At 42.5% G+C, this 22,291-nt stretch overlaps 1 long non-coding RNA gene across 4 annotated transcripts; it reads right to left on the bottom strand.

The window, feature by feature from the left end:
- Window positions 1-1,200: 1,200 nt before the first annotated feature.
- Window positions 1,201-21,091, bottom strand: LOC102956676. Of its 4 annotated transcripts, XR_006213882.1 has the most exons (5): window positions 20,738-21,091; window positions 15,600-15,701; window positions 15,383-15,527; window positions 6,070-6,317; window positions 1,201-1,750 (listed from the first exon to the last, which is right to left on the bottom strand). It is a non-coding gene; the product is annotated as an uncharacterized LOC102956676 (long non-coding RNA). The 4 variants fall into 4 exon arrangements; XR_006213875.1 differs by lacking the exon at window positions 15,600-15,701; XR_006213908.1 differs by lacking the exon at window positions 15,600-15,701 and having other exon boundaries at window positions 1,201-1,535.
- Window positions 21,092-22,291: the final 1,200 nt, after the last annotated feature.

Raw genomic sequence — 22,291 nt, 5'->3', positions numbered from 1 at the left:
ATCCTTTCTCGGCCACTCCCAGCAACGATATCAGAAATAGCTTGGGAGAGCCACCTTGATCTAGGGAGTAGGTGGGTACAGAGGAGCTGAGCTCCTTGCTTTGTGTCCAGGCTTCATTCTAGGAGGCTGTGAGCGGAGAGCCTAGTCCAGGTCTCCCAGCAGGGAGGAAGAAAGGTGCGGCTTCACACTCACACTCGATTATATTTGTTTCAGGCAGTTATGGCTAAGGGTGCTCACGGCTGGGAGACAAGAGCCAGAGGATGCCTCCTTTCCATGCAGTAGCGTGCGTATCCGCGTGACCTACGTGAGTGAATAGCAGGTTTCAGAAGTACGACATAGAGGTGGCTGGGGAAGCTGGCACGGCCCTGAGCAGACACGGCACAGGATGGGAAGGCAGAGGCTGAGGAAGGAAGGTCATCTCCCTGCAGCACTATGACAAGGTGAAGGGTGAATGAGTGCATGGGGCTGCCCAGCCCAGCCCGGCCATGCCCTGTTCAACTTTCTGCCAAGTGTCTCCTCTGTGCCATCCCCTGGGGCTTGGAGGAAGGCCAGGGCTGCTGCAGCCAGGAAGGTGGGTCGTTTGCCCACTCGGCTCCTCTCCTTTACTGATCTGCACGCTATGGTGCGGCATGGCTGGCCCAGGGTGGGGTGGAGCCTCCCAGAGGTCCTAGGTACCCACGGGGAGCCCGTGGCTGCCCTTTCTCCTCTGTGTGCCCTCCCTGCTTACTCTTCACCCAAGGATTCCCTAAACCGTGTGCGAAGCAATACTTCAGAGGGAGGGTTGGTGGCCAGACAGACTCAAGGTTGAAGTTCCTCCTCTTGCACTTGGGCAAATTACTTGTTCTTTCTGGGCTCTATTTTTTTTTTTTTTCCTCATCTCTAAAATAAAGCTGCAAATCCCTGCATTGCAGGTTGCCATGATGATTAAAGCTGTGGTTCTCAACCCTGGCTGCACACCAGAATCCCCCCCGGGGGCCTTAAAATGCCCATGCCTGGGCTCCACCCAGATCAATTAAATCAGAGCCCTTGGAGGGTGGGCCCAGGCGTTAGTATTTCAAAGGTCCCCAGGTGATTCATAGGTGCACCAGGCTGTGATGGCAGAGTAGAGGTAATGTATATCACCTGAAAGACATAATGCCCCCAGATATAATATGCCATTAATAAATGAGACCAATATCACTATTATTACGTGTTTATTATTGCTGCCCTTAATCTTCTGCCAAGAAAGAAAATGCGGTCGTGGGAAAGTGTGGTTATAAATCCAAGTGTAAGTAGCAGAGCACATGTAAGTGATGACCGCTAGCCTCCAGGCTGCTCAGCGCAGCGGAGAGAGTGACCAGCCGGTCAGCTGTGAAGACCCCGGTCCCTTAAAATGTGTGCATGTGCTCACTCAGCTCTCCGTGATGTGGCCCTCCATCCATCTTGGGTCTGTGCCAGTGTAAACATTTCCGGTTGAAACCCAGGGCCCTGATTTCCAGGTCCGACGGTCTCCCGGGAGGTGGCTGTCAACCTTTGCATCCCACGTTACCTCCGTTCTGCAGTAAACAGATGAGTCATAGTTGGTCTCAGCAGGTCAACCGACAAGCAGTCCTGGGTTATCCTGTCTGGTGGCTTAGGCTCTTGAGACAATGCCCTTGGTGCCTATGAGGGAGTCATAAAGTTGGGCTTGACACTCTTTAAAGTTATCTTCGTTTGCTGATTGTTTGGCTAGAGGGACTGGTGTTGAGTTCTCTCTGGCTTCTCTGGGGCCCTGCGATGGTAAGCATGATGATAAGCATAATTGGGGTGGAAGGAGGGCAAACAGCCCTTCGTTAGCTGAAGCAATGGGCCAAGCAGATTATCAGATAATTGGCATGGGCAACCCCCTAGCTCCACTTTGGATATCAGTTCCCTTCTTTTTTCTAATCTAAATATGTTCTGGGTATTGTTTGCAGAGGGCAGCCTAAAAGTTAAGGTTTCTACATATCCCATCCCTATCTGGGCAGTGTCGGGGAGTGGGTAGTAGCTTTAGTTTGAAGCCAAATATATAAATTCGTCTCCAATCTATCCATTACTTTGCTTCCAAACTGCCCAAGTCTGGGCCAGAATCATCAAAGATGAGGCATTTATGCCTCCTACCGGGATCCCCACATTCCCTCTTGCCTCACCAAACAGCCAGAATGAGGTTTCCTAATCTCAGATCAGACCATTTCACTTCCCTACTTGAAACCTGTCAGTGATTTCCCCATCATTCTCTGGATCAAGCCTCACCTTCTGAGGTTCCTCCAAGCCTACACCAGAATCTGGCCACCGTCCACCTTGCCATCTCCTGTAGCTACAGGCAGGAGGAGACAGCTCCTCTCAGCTCCAGCCTCCTTTTCCTTCCAGATCTTGGAACTTGATGCTCCCACTCACCTGGAGCGCCTTCTCAGGTGTAGTTAACCCTTGAATCCTTCAGTTTTCGGTGTAAACTTCACTGCATTAGGGAAGCTTTCTCTTTCTCCTTCCAGGACATGACACCCTCACACTCTGAGTTTCTGATGCTAACACTTCTCAGGCTTTGTCGTCGCCGCCTGTCTAACCATAATTTAAGTTCCATGAAGGAGGGACTATGTCCCACCTATGTTCCATCTCTCTCTATGCATAGCACCTGGTGGGTAGATGTATTTATTTATTTTTTTAATGTTTATTTTTGAGAGACAGAGAGACAGAGCATGAGCGGGAGAGGGACAGAGAGAGAGGGAGACACAGAATCCGAAGCAGGCTCCAGGATCGAGCTGTCAGCACAGAGCCCGATGTGGGCTTGAACTCATGAACCATGAGATCATGACCTGAGCTGTAGTCGATCGCTCAACCAATTGAGCGATCCAGGCACCCCTGGTATATGTATTTAGAATGATCCCGGTAAGTACTTGCCAAAGGTAGATATTTGTGATCCTTTCAACACGTCGACTGTCGAAATTACTCAGAGACATGTTATCTTTTCACACAGCAATCAAAGGGTCAATAGCAACCTATTATGTCTAAGGGACAATGTAAGATATTTTTTAACAACTTTATTGAAATATAATTAATATACAAAAAGCAAAACCAAACCACAATGATATATATCACCTTATACTAGTTTGCATGGCTACTATAAAAAAAAAACAAACAAACAAGTTTTGGCAAGGATGTGGAGAAAATGGGACCGTTGGTGGGAATGTAAAATGGCGCAGCCACTACGGAAAACAGTATGGACATTTCTCAAAACATCAAAAGCAGAACCACCATACGATCCATCAATCCCACTCTGGGTATATATCCTATTAGATGGTTTAGTTATGAGAAATACAATTTTATTAGTATGTGTTTGGTTTTTTTTTCAAAAAATTTATTCGCCAGACTGTCAGTAAGTGAAGCCATCGTTAACTACTTGAAAACCTGGGCGTTATAGCTGACAATCATTTAGTGCCTACAGTGTTCCAGGCACAAAAAACCGTAAGAGGTAGATGCTGTTATGCCTCAATTTTCTGAACGAGAAAACCGAGAATGAAGCAATTTGCCCAGTGCCGTGGAGACCACATCTGAAACCCGAAGCTGCTCCTCCAGGGCGGGCACCCATCACACTGTTTCCCTGTGGAACTGCCTACCACCTTCCCAAGTTTAGGGTCTCATACATTTGTAGGAAAAAAATCATGGGCTGAGGATGTGTAATAGATTTCATTCCCCTTCCAAGAGTTGGAGCCACTGCTAAGGCCTCAGAACATAAAAGGGTGGGGCTTGATTTCTTATCTGCTTGAATTATTTCTGAAGAGTTTGCTGTATTATCAGTGACTAAATAATAGTGGCCATGAGGAGATAGAAGGGTGTTTCATTACAGAAGGTGTGTGATCTTTCATTTCCTTTAAAGGACCCAGAGCTCTGCGGCTCCCCACCTGTTTCGTGACCCAGAATTGGGCTGATCTGCAAGTGCTCTGTGACTGGGGGGTTGACAGAGCTACAAGCGCCCTCGGCAGGATCCGAGGGGGCCCACAGCGTCAGCTGTTTCCACGCCAGCCTCCTGGTCTGGAGAATTCACACACTGCTCTGCCTCTCCAGTTTGAGTCAAGAGCCCAGTGGGAATGTTGTTATAGTCCTTTCCACTTTAATTACATTTCCTGCAAGGGGCATCTGCTGGGCGTTTTCTGGTTGTGCTGGTGCCTCTCCTATGGTTAATGCCGATCCGCCACCACTGGGCAGTTAGTCGCCAATTCGTTGTTGAAGGCGATTAGGTGCTCCGGCGGCTCAGCTGCCAACAATGTTGCAATTATTACTGTTTATTGGCTGGATGTTCCTCTTCCCCATGCTTTGTAGGCCCTGTGCTCCTGAGTTACTGGAGTCATATTGACTTCCACTAATAAAATCGCCTGCTCTATCAAATCTGATGACAATTTCTGCCGTGATTAACACTTTCCCAGTGTCTTAAATCTGAGAAATATTCTACAAGGGGCTACCAAAATGTATATATATATATACACATATATATGTATGTATACGTGTATATATACGTATGTATATATATGTATGTATATATGTATATATATACACGTATGTATATATATAGTGTATATATATACACGTATATATATATACACCTATATATATGTATGTATACGTGTATATATATGTATGTGTATATATATATATATATATATATATATATATATGTGTGTGTATATATATGTATCTCCTCTTGATAATAGCACACTTTTACAAAGTGTCAGACATCTTATATGCACTTTCTCATTTATTCTTCTCAACATCCTTATGCATACTTACTGTTATTACGCTCATTGTATAGGTAGGAACACTGAACACACAGGGTTTGCTTGTCGGTTGGTTGGTTACTTTTTTAAACTGTTTTTTTAATTCCAGTCTTTTAAAACATTGTTTTAATGTTTATTCATTTTTGAGAGAGACAGAGACAGACACAGAGTGCAAATAGGGGAGAGGCAGAGAGACAGGGAAACACCGAATCCTAAGCAGGCTCCAGGCTCTGAGCTGTCAGCCCAGAGCCCAGCGCGAGGCTGGAACCCATGAACCATGAGATCATGACCTGAGCCAAAGTCCAAACGCTTAACAGACTGAGCCACCCAGGCGCCCCACTGTTCGTTTTTAAGTAACAGTTAAATGTCACATAACCAGTAGGTAGCAGAACTGGAATACATTGAGCAACCTGAAGAGCCAACACATTCGACCACTGTGCCATGCTATTCTGTCTTACTTCTCCTAGACTGTTTTTAACGTCAGTTGTTTTATCCATTATAGTTGTAGCCATGAATACTTGATTGCTTGTTTATTAAAAATATGGTCCTGGGGCTCAGTCGGTTAAGCATCCGGCTTCGGCTCGAGTCATGATCTCACGGTATGTGAGTTTGAACCCCGCGTCGGGATCTGTGCTGACAGCTCGGAGACTGGAACCTACTTTGGATTCTGTGTCTCCCTCTCTCTCTGCCCCTCCCCTGCTTCCTCTCTCCTCTCTCTCTCTCAAAAATAAATAAACATTAAAAACATTTTAAAAATATGATCCTGAGAAATCAGGATATATTTTTCAGCATCATTCAATTTCCGTTCCACACATTCTTCCCTCACCCCCAGCACACACACACATAGGTCCGCATATACCCTCAAAAGTCTTCCAAGGTGATCTAGAAACTCTTACTTGTAAGCCTCTTAGGAAGTTACGGTGACTTTTTGAAAAGGGAGAAGTTGCTCTGATAAAATATGGAATCCCAGGGAAGGTATACACAGGGTCTAGAGAGCTGAACAGGTAGTGTTTGTCCCTTCAAATAGGTGAAAATAATGTCTGAAGCCTCCTAGGATTATTTCTTTTCCCCATGGAAACCACATGACATATTGGGTTGGATAAACATATTCTCTGCATCTCTTGGAGAAGAAGCAGTGTGGTGTTTCCCTTCTGTGACAATAACCAGGCAATTGTATGTAATATGACAAGCAGGGGACCTGGGCCAAGCCTCAGTCTCGCCCCTCACTAGTCTTGCAGCCTTGGGCACATAACGACCTGCTACAGCCTTGGTTTTTATTTTTTTAGCATGAGCCTGGCCGTACCTGTTCTCCCTCTAGACTCTTCAAAGTATCAGATAAATCAACCTGGGAAAGCTGCTAGGCATGATGGCTGCCACACACGAGGCCCTCAGGAAACGTGAACTTGTACCCCAGCGTGTTCCTGACGCTCACTCCATACACCGGGAAGTGTCCAAACACTCTTCCAGTAAGATGCGTTGTTAAAGGGAACACATCGCCAGGTCTCAGATCCCCAAACTTCCAGAGGTATAGCGGAAGTGAAGTTCCAGGCACTCCACATGGAACAGCCAAAAAACGAAATGGAAAAATAAATGATTTGAAGACGTCCAGGAAAACAAAAAAAGCATTCTCTAAGAATCATTCTCTTATTTCTGGATTTCTTTCTTTCTTCCTGGATTGGGGATGGGGGGGTGGATAGGTTATTCTTTTTTCTTTTTTTTAAGTTAATTTAATGTTTTTACAGTTGGACTGCATAGGGTTAGAGGAGTGAGGATAATAGAGGTCAACGATCATTTGATAACTGGACAAAAGTGTAAATCATTGTAACTATTACAGAATAAAATCCACCCTCCCAGGGACAGCGACTATTATGTGGACAGAACCCAGGGAAAACACTTTAACCGCACTGTTTGCCGAATAGAATTCCTGTAACTAAATCAAAAACATTATTTTCATGGGCCGTCTACCAGGACATAGAAATAATTTTGTTATGACAGGCTCAACTTCCTAGAGATGATTTTGTGAGAAGATTTGTGAATGATCATTTTGTCTTTTAAAGATCAATGTTGATGAATACAGTGAGGAGTCAACCATACTCTTCGAGGCCTATGTGAGACTCAGACTCAACACCTACATGATCTGTGTCTTTCTCCCCCCCAGAAAGGGGAACCTCTCCTATGTGTCTGTGATATTGTAATGAAGCAAAATTTCACTTTCTGGGCCACTGCGTACTGGGTAGTATCGTCGAAGGAGCAGACTCCCTGACGTTTGGTCTTCCAGCCCTCTGCCATCTTCCTCCTCCTGGAGGCATTGAGACTCCTTCACTGCACCCATCTACAGAACCTCTGCTCCCAATATTCTGGACTTCCAAAGAAGTAATTCTTATTGTCAGTGGCTCGCAGTTCACTAGAAGAAGGTGAAAGATAATTTGGTAGCCCTGTGACTATTTAGCTTCTTGAGAAGCACTTATATTTATGAAATAAAGCAAGACTGGAGGAGGTGCTCTGTGACAGTGAAAGGGGTCCAGGATCAATGATTTTAATTAGCGGGAGCAATGCTGACGGCTAACTACAGACAGTCACTCCAGGCCCCTATAATTTCCCCGCGTAGATGTCATGGTCGATACTAAATTGTGGGTCAGGTGTCATTTTACCTTCAGGAAAAAGAAAAGAAAAGAGCATCTAAGATATCTCTGCTAGTATTCATTCATTCATTCGTTCATTCGTTCATGAAATATTAATTGAGTGTGTATCGGAGGGTAAAGGCCTGTGCCGGTTGCTATGGTGATCAGAGCCAGGGTCAGGGTCAGGCAAGGGAGGCAGTGGCCAGAAGCACAACATTTAAGGGGATGCCAAAAACGTAGGAATCAAGACAAATAACACCTTAATGCAATATATTTTAAAAACTCAAAATGAATGCAAAAATCTATGATGAACAAAATATCAAAATTTCCAATAACCACCGAATCAATGAACAGTGCTTGGCCATAGCAGACCCTCCGGCAAAAGAAAAAAATCTGAAAGGAAAAGGGCAAATAAAAGGAAAAATACTGATCCTGTCTTTCTTGAAAATGTTGATATTTTGTTAATGGAAAAATCATGGATTTTTTTCACTAATTCTTTTTTTTTTTTTTTTAATGTCACATTAACAACATGATTTACTTTCACTGGGGTTTGGCTCCTTCCCCTAAATTTGACATCTGACACAAGTCCCTTGTCTTACACAGTCCCAGCCCTGGTGGGGAGATGAAGATCTTTGATCACTTTAAGAAGTGATAAATGCAAGAAGAAAGGTTACGGAGAAATGTCATAGGAGATGAGGAAGAACTTATTTCCACAGTAGGGGGATGGGGTCAGCGAGGGCTTTAGACAAGGCTGTGTTGAAACAAGACCTTACCATGCTCTGACATGGTAAAGCATTAATAGAAAGAAGATCCCAGAAACCCATTCACACTTTAAAGTAAAGAAGGAAGCATTACTAGGTCAGAATCAGAGAAGGGAATCCACAGGCTATAAATGGAGAAAGTGTGCCAGGGATAGATGAAAAGTGTGTGTTTATACAGTGCAGAGCATGTCTGGGAGTCCTTCCTGTGGCCAAGGGGCCTTGTGGGGATGGATTCATTTTACGACACCTTTATATAAACAAGACCCTGTTTTCTAGCTCCGTGGATGAAGACAGAAGCCAGTGTGTGGAAACAAGTGAATAAATCGTGCCTGTGAATGGTGAAGGAGATGCCTTGCACCTCAAAGGTGTGTTCATTCACCAAGTGAATTCTTGCCTCAAGGGCTGGTTTCAGACACAGCAAGAGGCTTCTGTTGTCAAGATTGTGGTGAGGGGCCACACCAACGACAAAATTCCTGATGTGAAAAATCAAACTTTTATAAGCCACAGTTACACACACACAGAGAAGAAAGCATGAATTCAGAATCTTCTAAAAATTCATATCCAACATGGAATCAGGGCTCTCGGCTAGGGGGTTTGATTTCAAATTCTGCAATTCATCCAGAGTCCACTATCCTTTGTTTACTACTAACCGCCTTCATTTGATCAGGTTCAGAAACAGAGATTTCAGGACATTGTTTTGACCCAGTTCTCTGAATGAGCTGAGTCACCTGTGAATCTATACCAACCCAGCCCGGAAGGGGCAGACTGCTGGCAGAGAGCAGGTGCAGTATGCACTCAGTCTGCAGAGCGAAAGGGAGGGTGGAAAATAGTTAGTAGAGATCACCTGATGCACAAAAAGTCATCTAACCTGGACTGTTTTAGGGCAAACAGTGGTATGGTTACTATAAGCAGTTGAAGTAATAAATGAATAACACAAACCTACGGATTGTAGTTTTCTAAAGTTAGTTCACTGTCATGTCATATTTAATTGGGAGGGGGAGAATGAAGCCACCTGAAAATGATATCTGTGGCATTTGATGCCCCCCAAAGATGTTCACATTCCTTTTCCAGGAGGGGCCATAGCTTTTGCCTTCACCTGGATAGATTTAACACCCATATCATGAAAGCTTTTACCTCACCCAGAGGCTCTACATTCTCAGAAAACCAAACGATCAAGTGACCAGACCAGAAAAACAATCTAAGAATGAAATAGTTGTGGCCTAAAGGTTATTTATTTTACTTTCAACAATGATAAGAAACAGGTTTTCAAAGATTCCAAGGACATGAGCATTGAAAGAGAATGTGGACATCACCTAGTCCATGGCTTTTCCCTAACCCCAATGGAAGCCAGCTTAAAAAGAAAGAAAAATCTGTGAAGAAAAAAAATCCTCGAGGAAAGAGAAGTCTAGAAAGTTTAGATGATTTGCTCAAAGTCACACCTACATAACGGACGGGTTTGGAATATAGCTCCTGACTCCAGCCTCCTGGTTTTTCCTGCTGTGCCTACAGGATTTGGTGACACCAAATCCAAATGGAGATATTTCCCATTATAGTGTGTGTGTGCCCACATGTTCATGGTCTTGCCCTATTTGACTAAGTACGGCCAGTGCTTCCCAACTTTTTTCATAACAGGACGCACACGCAGTGTCCATGAAGCACACTGGGTTAACACCCAGAGGCCTAGGGGCTTGGGTGTTTTGAGCCCGGCCCAGATACTCTGAGGGGTGAGAGGAATCCCTCTCTCCATACATCACTGTGGGGACACAGGTTGGGAAACTCTAGGCTCTTCAGCCCAGCTCACTACTCCTCCAGAGAAAATCAGGAGAGGAAAAGACTTTGACCTGGTCATGTGCTAACTATGCCATCAGTGTCATTTTCTAGCACGTTTTCAGTAGCAAGGTCTAGGCATGTGGGACAGGGCTGTGTGCTCAGCAAAGTCAGCAGAGTCTTATTGTATTAAGGCATGTAGTCATATTATTTCCACTCCACACAATTTTCTTAGCACCAGTTTGGCCCATTGCCAACTCGAAAGGCGGTGGTGAACATGGAAGGGAATGAGGTCATGAAATAAGTGTCTGATCAATGCTGCCAAAGACAGATGAACCAGGTGACAGATCAATCAGAGCATGGGGAGGCTTCATAAAGAAGGGACATCTGGACCGTCTCTTGGAAAATGAGTAGTGTTTCAACAAGCAGAGAGATTAAGAAGAGCCATCCAGCTGAAAGCAACAGACTGGACAGAGAATTTCCCCATCAGAGTGGGAAGATTCAAGCCTTGTTAAGGGAAAGGTTTGCTTTGTATTTTGCAAAGGAACAGCAGCCATTAGGAGGCATACTGAACAGACGGGGCAAGCCAGGATTATGGAATGCTTATAGTGCTATACCAGGGAGACTAGATTTTCTCCTATATTCGTTCCTAAGACAAGGTATTAGGCATTCATTGGATGCTAGGCACTGCGGTACATGTTGGGAATACAAATGCAAAATTACAGTCTTAGAAGTAAGAGAGAGATGTAAAGAAATAAAATGTTATAGGTACTAGGACTGAAACCTATATCAGAAATAACAGATAAAATTAGGGGTGGTCAACCCTATCTGGAGCTTAGGGTCACCTCCAGGGACAACGTGGGAGGGGACATTGAAGTTTAAGGTTGACGATTTAAGAAACAGAATAGCTGGGCCAGGACCATGATTAGAGCTGCATTTTAGCAAGATTAGCCTCACTGGGTCAGATGGGACGGTTTGGTGAGAGGAGCAGTTGGAGATAAGGACCCTGGTTGGGAGGTCATTGCATGTTCTGTGAGAGAGACAATGAGGGTAACAGACGTCAGTGATGGGAAGACATCAGTGGCTTTGGCTGGTCCCAGTGTCAAAATAGATCATGCACGGCAAGCCGCTACCTGTAGTAATATCAGATTCACACAATTAACCTATGAGACCAAAGTTTGGTCTGTTTCTCCACCAGCTATGCAAGAGTACCACCAAAGTCTGATTTCATCAGGGACTCCGACTCATAACACTTTCCCCATTGCTGTAATGCTGGACTGTCATTTATCTACTCAATCCCACATAAATGAGTGTTCTTTCTAAATATACCCCTTTTAAGCCCATCTCCTGACATTTTAACTACGAACCTTTACCTAGCTCTCCACTTCTTGCTTCCAAAGTAAATAAATCTTTCCAAATAAGATTTATGGGATACAGGGTGTGATCTTCAAATATTTTAAGATTTAACCATGAGGCTGATACATTTTTTTGTGTAAACGAAACAAGCCTTTCTACCTCTGACTCCCAGGAATTTGCTATGCATTATGATAAAAAATCCAATAAATCTCTCAGCAACCCTCTATGCACCCCCATTACAATGTTATAGCTCAGAAATGAGTGTAGAGAGATACTTTCAAGAAATGACTTGGAAAGCAGAGCTCAGGGCAGAAGTGAGAGAAGCTTGGAGAAGCTGCTGAGAGTATGGACTTAGGAACAGCATTTTTCCTCCTTTATGTGTGAGAAGAAGGTCCCTTCATGGGAAGGTGAGCATACAGGCTGTATTGGAATCAGTGAGAGCGATTTGTGCCTAAAATGGTGCAATTTGCACCTAGTAGTTACTCAATAAATATTTATGGGGGCAAATTTCAGTAGGGCAGGTTTCAGATGAATATGGGAAAAGACTTTTCAACAGTTAGAGCTGTTCGACCAGGGTGATTAAAGAAGCAAATGAGCTCTCTAACCATCTTTTCCTGCAACGTCTCCTCCTCCTCCTCCTTCATTAGCAACAACAACATCACGATTACAATTACCACTGCATGGGAAAGACCCTACTGGAACTATAGGGGATGCAAAATCTCAACCGCCAAGGAAATGATAATTTACTGGGAGATGGGAGTGGGGGAGGGGAGGGACAAAAGACCATAGAACTGGAGATAATAATAGAAATCACAACACAACACAGCGATTTCTGCTCATTTTATGACAGAGGGTCCAAAGGAAGAACGATTCCATTTGAGAATCAGGAGACAAGTTTTTGGAGAAGGATGAGCAGGGTGTATTTTAATCAAATACAGAATGGATGAGTAAAGAGAAACACAGTCCTCAGTGACATTTTGGCTGGGGCATCGGGTACAGGTAGTACAAAGCTTGCTGGGATTGAACAACAAGGTTTATTAGGGGCTCAAGTGAGGAGTGGTAGTTTTTTAAGGTTCTGTTACAATAAAATGATATTATTTAAACTGTATTTGGAAAAAATAAAAATAAACTGTATTTGGGGAGACTCATCTGGCAGAAGTGAAAATAAAAGATTATAGGAAAAAGAGAAAAGAGGCAGGGAGCCAAGTTGACAGAAGATAGTTCGGAAGTCACTACGGATGGAGAAGAGAGACCAGGTCTGAGAGAAATCATGGAGCATGAGGCTGGCACTATAATGGCCCTGAGGTCCTGAGTCTGGACAACTTTGAGTAAACTAGTTCTATTGATGGGAACGGAGCACAGAAAGGAGCAGCACAGAAAAAAAGAAAGGATAAAAAAGAGAGGAACATGCAGAATTGTTCCTTTGGAGATGCGTTGAAATGTGCACGTGCCATGCCTTTTCACGTGTGAAAAGTAAGAGAACCACTGGTTTAAGAGATTAGAGCCTGTGAATTTCTTTGAATAGAGTCAAAGATTGTTGAGTAAACACGTGAGAAACAGTCTGACCTAATCGTAGGCCTTCGTCAGCTGTTCGTTCAGATCTAAGGGCTCTCCGTGTTCTGTTTGTCCATCTAGCAATTACTTGAAAGTACCTGAACTTCCATTTTTTTACACACATGTACATGCATCATTTGAGTTTTACAAAAGCAGCCTGGCCTGGAATTTAATTTAATGTGGATTCGTCTTTAACTAACAGGGGCAAATTATGAGTAACAGAAGTATGGACTGTGGAGTCCACCCTTGGTTTGAAGCCTGGTGTCCCCACTTAGTAGCTGCGAGAAAATGAGTCAGTTGCCTAACCTTTCTGTGCCTCGGTTTCCTCACCTCTAAAAAGAAGATGAGAGCACCACCCTCCGAAGATGGGAGGCGGGATGGGAAGGGACGGTGGCTGCCAGGTATCAGGTTGACACTGGCAGTAGGAGGTGCTCCATGAAGAAGGATTCTGTCCTGCCTCCCAGCCACCCCCAGAACCCAGATCAATATCAGGCTGTAAGTCACGAGGGGGATGTGAAAGCTGCCAGTAAGCCAGGCTTGCCCAAATTGCTTACCAAGAGGAAAAGGAACTTTTACTATAGGCATAACTTTAAGGAGAAAAATTATTTTTCTTTCAGCTAATACAAATGTATTTAGCATGTGAAATATTTGCTAATTATACTCTCACTATTGTTTTAAAAAATTCAAGCAACTGAAGACCAGAAATTGAGAATACAGACTTCTGCTGACCTTGCTAGCTCAGCCACACTGCTTATCCTGTGTGGTTTCCGCTCAGAGATTAACTGTAAGGATTTCACTATATTTCACACTTTCCCATTTAAAGTGCTGTGTGTCTAAGCTAGTGCACTTAACATAGCTATTTCCTGTTTGGATTTCCATTTCTAATTAAATGCCATATAAGATATTGCGCTATTCCCTGTGTGAGCTGTAATCAATAGTTACAATTTTTGCTGTATAAATTTACGAAATGAGTGACCCACAACGGCATCTGCTTCTAACCAGTTATGTGACCTTAGAAAATTTACTTGTTTTCCTTGGTCTCATGTCTTCAGCTGAGAAGATATTGTCCCTTTGTTATGAAAATTAATTGTTGGGAGGATTGAAATATGTATATGAATTTTCTAGTTCACTTCTGAATTATTATTCTGGCACGTTTTGAATGTGCCAGAATTATTCTAAGTGATTTCTGCACCCAAACTCACTTCATCTTCTCAAGGACCTTATGAGCTAGGGGCTATGACTATCCTCAGTTTAGAGAAGAGGAAACTGAGGTGTAAGGAGGTTAAGAAATTTGCATATGGTCACTTACAAGTAAAGGGGCTCCAAGTCCAGGTAACTGGTTCCAGAGGTTGGATTCATATGTTGTATGGCTTTTGTTAAATTTAGGTTCATGACAACATTTTTGGATGATTCCATATATCTTTGATCCATATATTTTTGTGAAAGAAGGCAATCTCTTTCAGTAGGGTCAAAGTGCTGATAGAAGTTTACATTTTCTTTCCATTCGTGTCTTTTCCCAGGTAATACTGCTAGACCCAAATCAAGTCAGTAAATGGCTGCCCAGCCCTGTCTCCCTACTTTACTAAATGTGCTCTCCATTTAACCAAGGCATCAGAGAAAAATAAAATCTGTCTTTTGAGTATTAAATGAATTGCCTTTCATTGCCACCTGAAGGAGCTCGCAAACCTTCTGCTTCTTGGATTCTGGATGCATAAGGAAGGTATGCCTTTCGATATTGCTGATCAGATTCCAGTTCCTCCCATTGACATATTGACTCTGTGTTTCAATATGTGTATCATCTCATTGTCCGCTGTGGGCTTTCTCTAACATGTGGACCTGAATGTAGAAAATCCAGAAGGATCCCTCGATTTTCACACACACACACACACACACACACACACACACACACACACAGAGTCTTTACATGTACTTTATTGTAATTCATATGTACTTTATGCCCTTTACTTAAATAGAGGAGTTTACATCATACTAGTGCAAACAAATAAAACAGTTAAAAATGATACGACATAAACATTTTTTCCATCAACTGAGATCTACTACCTGGTAGCTCAACACTCTACCCCCATCCTCACTAACAAAAAGTATTACAGTTTCATTGTTTTGTATAGTCCTCTCTTCCTTCTATTTTTTCCTTCCATAACTTTCCTGGGGCCTAACCTTCCTGCTCAACTCTTCACATCAGGCTGGTTCATCAAGATAGGAGAAATTCTGAAGCCAGCTGCTGAGATTGTGCATTTTCTCCCTATTCGTTTACATTTTCTCCCTATTGTCCACAACTCAAGGGAAGAACACATCTCTGTGAACAGCCCACCTTGACAATTAGGTGGCAAGTGCTAACATCCCTAAATCTCCTTCTTACCACTCCAGGCAGCTACCTCTTGTCCTACATTTGGAAACCCTGGGGGCAAGATTCAACTAGCTACATAATACCCCATCCCAGAGATTTCCTGCTTCTAATCCCGCCTTCCCCCACTCCCATCCTAAGGCCAGTGGCTGGAGGGAAAGAGATAGGATGAGAGATACGGGAGGCACTTACCCTGGAGGTTCTCAGCACCTTGGGGTGGGAAAGGAAGGGTGCTGATGGACAACGAATGGGCAGAGTAGAGAGGGCATCACTGGAGGCGAATCAGAGAAGGGATCATGGCAGAGAGAGGCCTGGAAACTTCTCTTGGCTGTGAGGCCTACAAGAATAAGAGATCAAGAATCAGGTCCAGCTCTCCTGGATGATCAACCCTGTTTTATCCTTTGCTAACCTGCAGCGAGCTGACATATTTCTCTCCTCTCTTCCATTTCTGCTACCTTGTGGTCAGCATTTCCAATTAATATTTATTTAACACCAAGCATGGGGTAGATATCTGGAAAAGAGATTAAGAAGAAAAGCTGGACCCTACCCTGGAAAACTTCTGGTGTCTTTCCCAGAGAAGCATGCTGATTCTTTGGGAGTCGCTATGCTGGGCTGCTTGAAAACAAGTACAAAACCCATTTAGCTCAGATTCAGTCCGAACTACCTTCCAACCAGGCGAATAAAGAACATGCTAGGAATTGATGAAATTGCCAATTCTGCCAGGTACATGGACTTTGGCACACAATGGAAATATATTGGTGAAAGTTAAAAATGCCTCAAGAAGGTATGCACTTGCTGAGGGGAAAGCCGTTCGTCCCCGTGAGTGCAGCCAGCCTCTGGGGGAGTTTGGGTGCAAGACAAAGGTGAGTAGCTGCTGTGAAGGCTTCCAGCAACACGGGACTCAGTGCCGTCAGCCAGTTTCTCCTCATGGAAACCATTTTGCCATCAAAGAAAAATTACATTTTGCCCTCATTTCACGATGTGGACTTCTGCTAAATTAAATGCACTAAAAGGCTCAGAGCCAACACCTATGAAGGAGCAATCTCAGACTCCTCTGGTTTCTGCTGATCTGTGCTTCCTTGAAAACAGACACCGGGTGATGGAAAATGTGGGAAAAGTTTTAACGTTCCTGCTAAAAGGAAAAACACGTTTTCTTTCTTTATGTTGGCCAGCCGCACCTGGCAAGGCAAAGACCAGCTGGGTGAAAAGTCACTTGTGCAAAATCTAGCTGAGATGTCAGTTGAGTGCGGCAAACGGTGACTTGGAAAGAAAGAAAGAAACAAACAAACAAAACCAGGGGAAGGAGCCACCAGCTTAAAGTACAGTGCGTCTCTAGTGCCAGGGTATATACATATATTCAACTTTTTTTTTTGAATTGACAAGAAATAGGCCATCCACCTCCAGAGAGATGGTCGCAAAAAAATATATCCCCAAGTACACAATGTTACTTTATGCGATATTAATGCCTGGCACACAATGTGAGAAAACTAAAAGTAGTGAAATCCATTCTTCATAAAGGAGAACATATTTGGTCCCAAATCTTCAATGTGATACCTGTCCTGTGTCAAGATGAGTAGGGGAGATGAGAGGTGAGAGGAGATGGGGACAGCTAATAATTCCTGTACATCTTATCTCTGATTTGGCCAGGAAGGAATTTATATATCTCCTTTGCTCGATCCTGGGACATGTGTCCTCAGGTGGAGAAAGAAGTCTGGTTGTGGGGAAAGGAGGAAATTCTGTGCTTAACTTTTCCACATGGCTTTATTCAAATATTGTTGAACTTTGTTGGAAACAACTAGAAACGCAGATGCTTTCTTACAGACTCTGGCTGTCACATGTCTTGAGATTGAGGTGAAGGAAGGAGAAATGTTTCTACCTGCTCTCAGATGAGTTTGGTGACACCACAGAGTCACTGCCCCATCTCCCAGGCCAACCGGAGATGTACTGGGAGTCTGTATATAGCATTAATGAAGGCTGCAAAAGCTTTCCCTAATGTTCAGTTCCTTAGTCAACTTCTGGGCCCCTTTAAACTGTGAACAAGACGACCCTTGTTCTGAAAATCTATCGCCTCTTGCCAACACACACACATATACAAAAACATGACTGTTGGGCAAATAAATCTTTCCAGAGAAAATAGATTCCTTTCCAATTCAGTCAACTGTACTGAGCTGGAAAGGGAGAAATGTTATTTTTCCAGGACGAAGAGAAAACAAGACCTCTCCTGTTTACCCTGTCTAGCCCCTTTCAAAAGAAGGTCAGTTTAATGCCTTCGTTAAAAAAAAAAAAAAAAAAAAAAAACTCAAGTGTTGTTTATCAGAACAAAAGTTTATTGGTCCCTTTCAGGCTGGGAATCACAAATTGGAACTCTGTGCCTTTTATCTTTGAGCTAAGCTGCACATGGCAGGATTGCATTCCCTGCTGCTCTGGACATATCAAGTGTTGGGAATGGGAAAGACAGAGGATGGGGACAGAGTCTGGTGATGTGAGATTCTTTGCTGTTGGCCAGCCTATCGCCGGTGAGCCACCCAAATCACTGAGAATGAAATAATGAGTTTACGAAACGATCTCCACCTCATTCAAGGCCACACGCATATTCTGTGCTTACTTTTACCTATGTTCTCCATAATCCGTGGACCTGAATCAGCCCCTAGGGGAGTGAGAAAACACGCAGTAATGAAGCGCCTGGCTGAGGAGCGTGGATGGAATTTAAATTGGACACAATGCGATGTATCCCCTGGCCTGTTGTTCAGAGCTTCCTGGAGTAAGTCTCAAGGAAGTCCCAACCATGGCTACGTTAACTTGAGACAGAATATTCCAGTTTTCAAGCCACTAAACATGAAAATAGATAGAGCATGTAGCAGATAGTGGTTGCCTAGTAAAAGTTTGGTGAATCAAGTCAAATGCATTTTTTAAAATGATAAATCTGGAAAACTAAACTTAAAAAGAATGTTGCCACAGTGTGGATGAACCTGGAGGACATTACGCTGAGTGAGATAAGCCAGTCAGAAGAAGACAGTGTTTGATTCCATTTATATGAGGTATCTGGAGCAGGCTAACTCCTAGAAACACACAGTAGAGTGATGGTTGTCTGTTGGCTCGGGGGTGGGAGGTGGGGAAGGGCGTTTTCATTGAATGTGGACAGAGTTTTGTATTTACAACACAAGAAAACTCTGGAGATTTGTTTCATAATAATGCGAATATACTTAACACTACTGAACAGTACGCTTCAAAGTGGTTAAGATAGGAAACTTCATGTTATGTGTTTTTACCACAAGTTAAAAAAAAAAAAGTTCTCGACATAATTATTTCAAAAACAAGAGAATAATAGACTTAAAATGGATCTGAGAGAAGTCACCCCGTCACTCTCTCACCCAAAGCAGGGTATTCCATTAGATACTGCAGAGAAAGGTAATAATTTCATACATTTTCATGTTTCAAGTGTTGTTAATACTTGTCTTATCCAGTTTGTGGTTCCCGTAAGTTTATGTAATATGTATTTCTTTCCTCTCTGTCTCATTCCAAACTAATTCCAAACAGAACAAATGGTCTGCTTGATTGCACTGGAACGTGAGTGAGCCCCACATGGAAAACTTTGCCTCCCTCCTTCCCATTGGTTTAATGGCTACTGTGGTTTGGATCTTCCTAGGTCTGGGAGGGAATAAGATCTCTTTTAGAATTAGTATTCTGAACCTCGAGGAGAAGAGTCATAAAATCCTCAGCCCCTCAAAGTGCAGCCAAAACTGCTCTGTGGGCTGGGCCAAGAGATCCTTCCAAGGCCATGTAGCCACCAGGAGGGAAAGGGGGGAGATTTGCAAAGACCACTTGCCAGAAGTTCTATACACTTTTTTTTAACGTTTATTTATTTTTGAGAGAGACAGAATGTGAGCGGGGGAGGGGCAGGGAGAGAGGGAGACAGAATCCAAAGCAGGTTCCAGGCTCTGAGCTGTCAGCACAGAGCCCGACGCAGGGCTCTAACTCATGAACTGTGAGATCATGACCTGAGCCAAAGTCAGACTCTTAACCAACTGAGCCACCCAGGTACCCCCTCTTGCCAGAACTTCTAACTACCTAATGAGTGTTCCAAAGAATCTCCATTTCTAATGGCTGAGATGGGGGAGAAATGCCATGCTGTTTGTTAGACAAACTCTTACTATCTGAGAACCATACAGAGGAACTTGTTGATTTTTAAGAGAATGTTTAAATAATGCAGGATTTAAACACTGGATGTAGACCCATTTAACGCAGTAACCACTAGTCACATGTGATTTTTTTTTTTCAACGTTTTTTATTTATTTTTGGGACAGAGAGAGACAGAGCATGAACGGGGGAGGGGCAGAGAGAGAGGGAGACACAGAATCGGAAACAGGCTCCAGGCTCCGAGCCATCAGCCCAGAGCCTGACACGGGGCTCGAACTCACGGACTGCGAGATCGTGACCTGGCTGAAGTTGGACGCTTAACCGACTGCGCCACCCAGGCGCCCCAAGTCACATGTGATTTTTAAGCACTTGAGGTGTGGCTCATCAGAACTGAGGTTATGTTTCATGTATAAAGTACACACCAGATATTGAAAACAATACAAAAACAAAAATGTACAATATCTTATTAATAACATTCATACTGGTTACATGTTGAAATTGTATTTTGCATATATTGGGCTAAAGTGTATTATTAATACCAATTTGGCCTGTTTCTTTTTACTTTCTCAGTATGGCTACTAAAAATTTTAAACATCCTATATGGCTTGCCTTGTACTCCTATCGGACAGTGTTGATGTAGACTATTCTGTGAAATTTAGAATTATTGAAGATAAGGGTCTATAGTGGTATAGAAAAAATAATAATTAATAATAATAGCCTTTATGACACATTTATTATGTGTCTGACACTTGATTTATATGATTTTATTTAACCCTAATAACATTACAAAAAGGTAATTTTTATTACTTACATTTATTGAAAGGCTAAATATCTTCCCCCAAGTTGCATGGCTCTCTAGTGGCAGAACTGGTATTTAAATTCAGGTTTTCTGGCACCAAAACACATGAGCTTTTCAGTCTGACATGATGTCTTTTAACCATTCTTTACCTCACTTAAAAAAATATGCCCAAGAGATGCCTGGGTGGCTCAGTGGGTTGAGCGGCTGACTCTTGATTTCGGTTCAAGTCATGATCTCATGGTCCGTGAGACTGAGGCCGACATTGGGCTCTGCACTGGGTGTGGAGCCTGCTTAGGATTCTCTCTTTCCCACCCTCTGCCCATCCCCCCCCCCTCAAAATAAATAAATAAACATAAAAAAATATATACCCAAGAATGTTGACATTCGGTGACTCGGAAAAAGTAGGGATATCTTCCCACTCAGTTCCTAAAAATAGCTTAAAAGTTTTGATGATCTTAAAAATCAGTGTCATCTATTCATTCGTTTATTTTTGAGAAGGTGGGAGTAGAAACGTTGGTCCTTATCAACAAAAAACTAATAGCATTTAAGTTGTAGAAAATTACAAAATAAAATTCAGTCTTTCCTAAACAGAGAAGAAAAAGGGAACTTACTTGATTGGAGAGAAGATAATATCGATTGAGTGTCTACTATTCTCATCAGGCATCCCCTGAGTTCATAATTCTTAACAGATCCAAATTGGAAAACATCATCTTTACCCCCAGACCAGCTCTTCCTCCTTCTTCATTCTGTATCTTGGGTAATGTCACCTGAATCTACCAAGTCAATTAAGCCAGAATCTTTGTTGTTTTCTCTACTCCCATTTCCTTACCCTCCTCTCAATCTTGCCAGCTCATAGGACATGGGTGTTCTTACTTTGCTTGAGTAGTACAGATTGTGCTTTCCAATCACTGTGTTGGTCCTTACTCTCACCAGCAGGACCTAGGTCCATATCCAGCTCACACAGAGTGTAATTCACCTTTTGAAACCTTTGCAGTCAACTGGGTATAAAATTATAGCTCATTGTTATGTCAGTTTGCTGAGTTATTTATGATGTGTTAGCTTTCTGAGTGTATCTCTCTGTAAGTTGCCTGTTGACATACTTTGCCCATTTTTCTATTGAGGTCACTGTCTTTTTCTTGTTGATTTGTTTATTAGATTTCTTATTTGATTTATGTTCTATATTCTAGATGGGAATCCCTCATCCAGTTGACGCATTGTAAAGGCTCTTCTCCCATTTTGAAGTATGTTTCTAACATTATCCATGTTCCCTTTGCATAACATAAATCCTTAACTTTGATGTACTCTCTAATCAACTTTATCCCATGTTTTTTGGAAGTTTTTGCTTAAAAAGTCCTTCACTGCCTCAACACCAGATACATTTTAAAATAAATTTATCATGGATCTCAAAGATCTAACTGGAATTTTGTTGCAACTACAACAAATATGGGGAGAGTTGATATCTTTACAATTTTAAGTCCTTTGGGTCAAGAACAAGGAATGCTACTCATTCACTTGTTTTTGTTTTTGTTTTTGTTTTCTATGTCCTTTATTAGAACTCTTATGTTTTCTCAAAGAGGACTTATATAATCTTGGTTAAGTTAATTACCCAACATTTTTCAGTTGTTGATATGTGAACGGTATCTTGCCTTTTTAAAATAACATTTTCTAGCTGTTTGCTGTTGGAAATGCTCTCATAATCTCATCACATACCCATCAAGTTCTTATAATTTACCTGTTGATTCTATTGGTTCTTTTCAGTAGGTAAGTATAGCACCTGAAAAAACTGATAATTTTGTTTCTTTCTTTCCAATTCCTTTATTTCTTTCTTTTATTCAGGGCTGGCCAGGATTTCCAGCATTATAGTGTTGGTTGTAATATATAGTGGGTTTTGACAATATTTCTCTTGTTCCAGTCTTAGCAGGAATGGACTTAAATTTTTTCCATTAAGTAAAAATGGTTTTGGAATATAACCATCATCCATTTAAGGGAATTAAAGAAATCCTTTTCTACTCTTAGTTTGCTAAGAGTTTTTATCATAAATAAGTAAAGAATTTGTTGAATGCTTTTTCTGCATCAAATGAAATTATCATGAGTTTTAAAATTTTAATCTATTAATGTTCTGAATTATGTTGGCAGAATCCCTAATAACTAACCATTAATTAATC

The sequence above is a fragment of the Panthera tigris genome, chromosome A1 (genome assembly GCF_018350195.1).
Source record: "Panthera tigris isolate Pti1 chromosome A1, P.tigris_Pti1_mat1.1, whole genome shotgun sequence".
Lineage (NCBI taxonomy): Eukaryota > Metazoa > Chordata > Mammalia > Carnivora > Felidae > Panthera > Panthera tigris.
The sequence above is the reverse complement of the archived record's forward strand: the minus strand, read 5'-3'. Positions and strand labels throughout refer to the sequence as shown.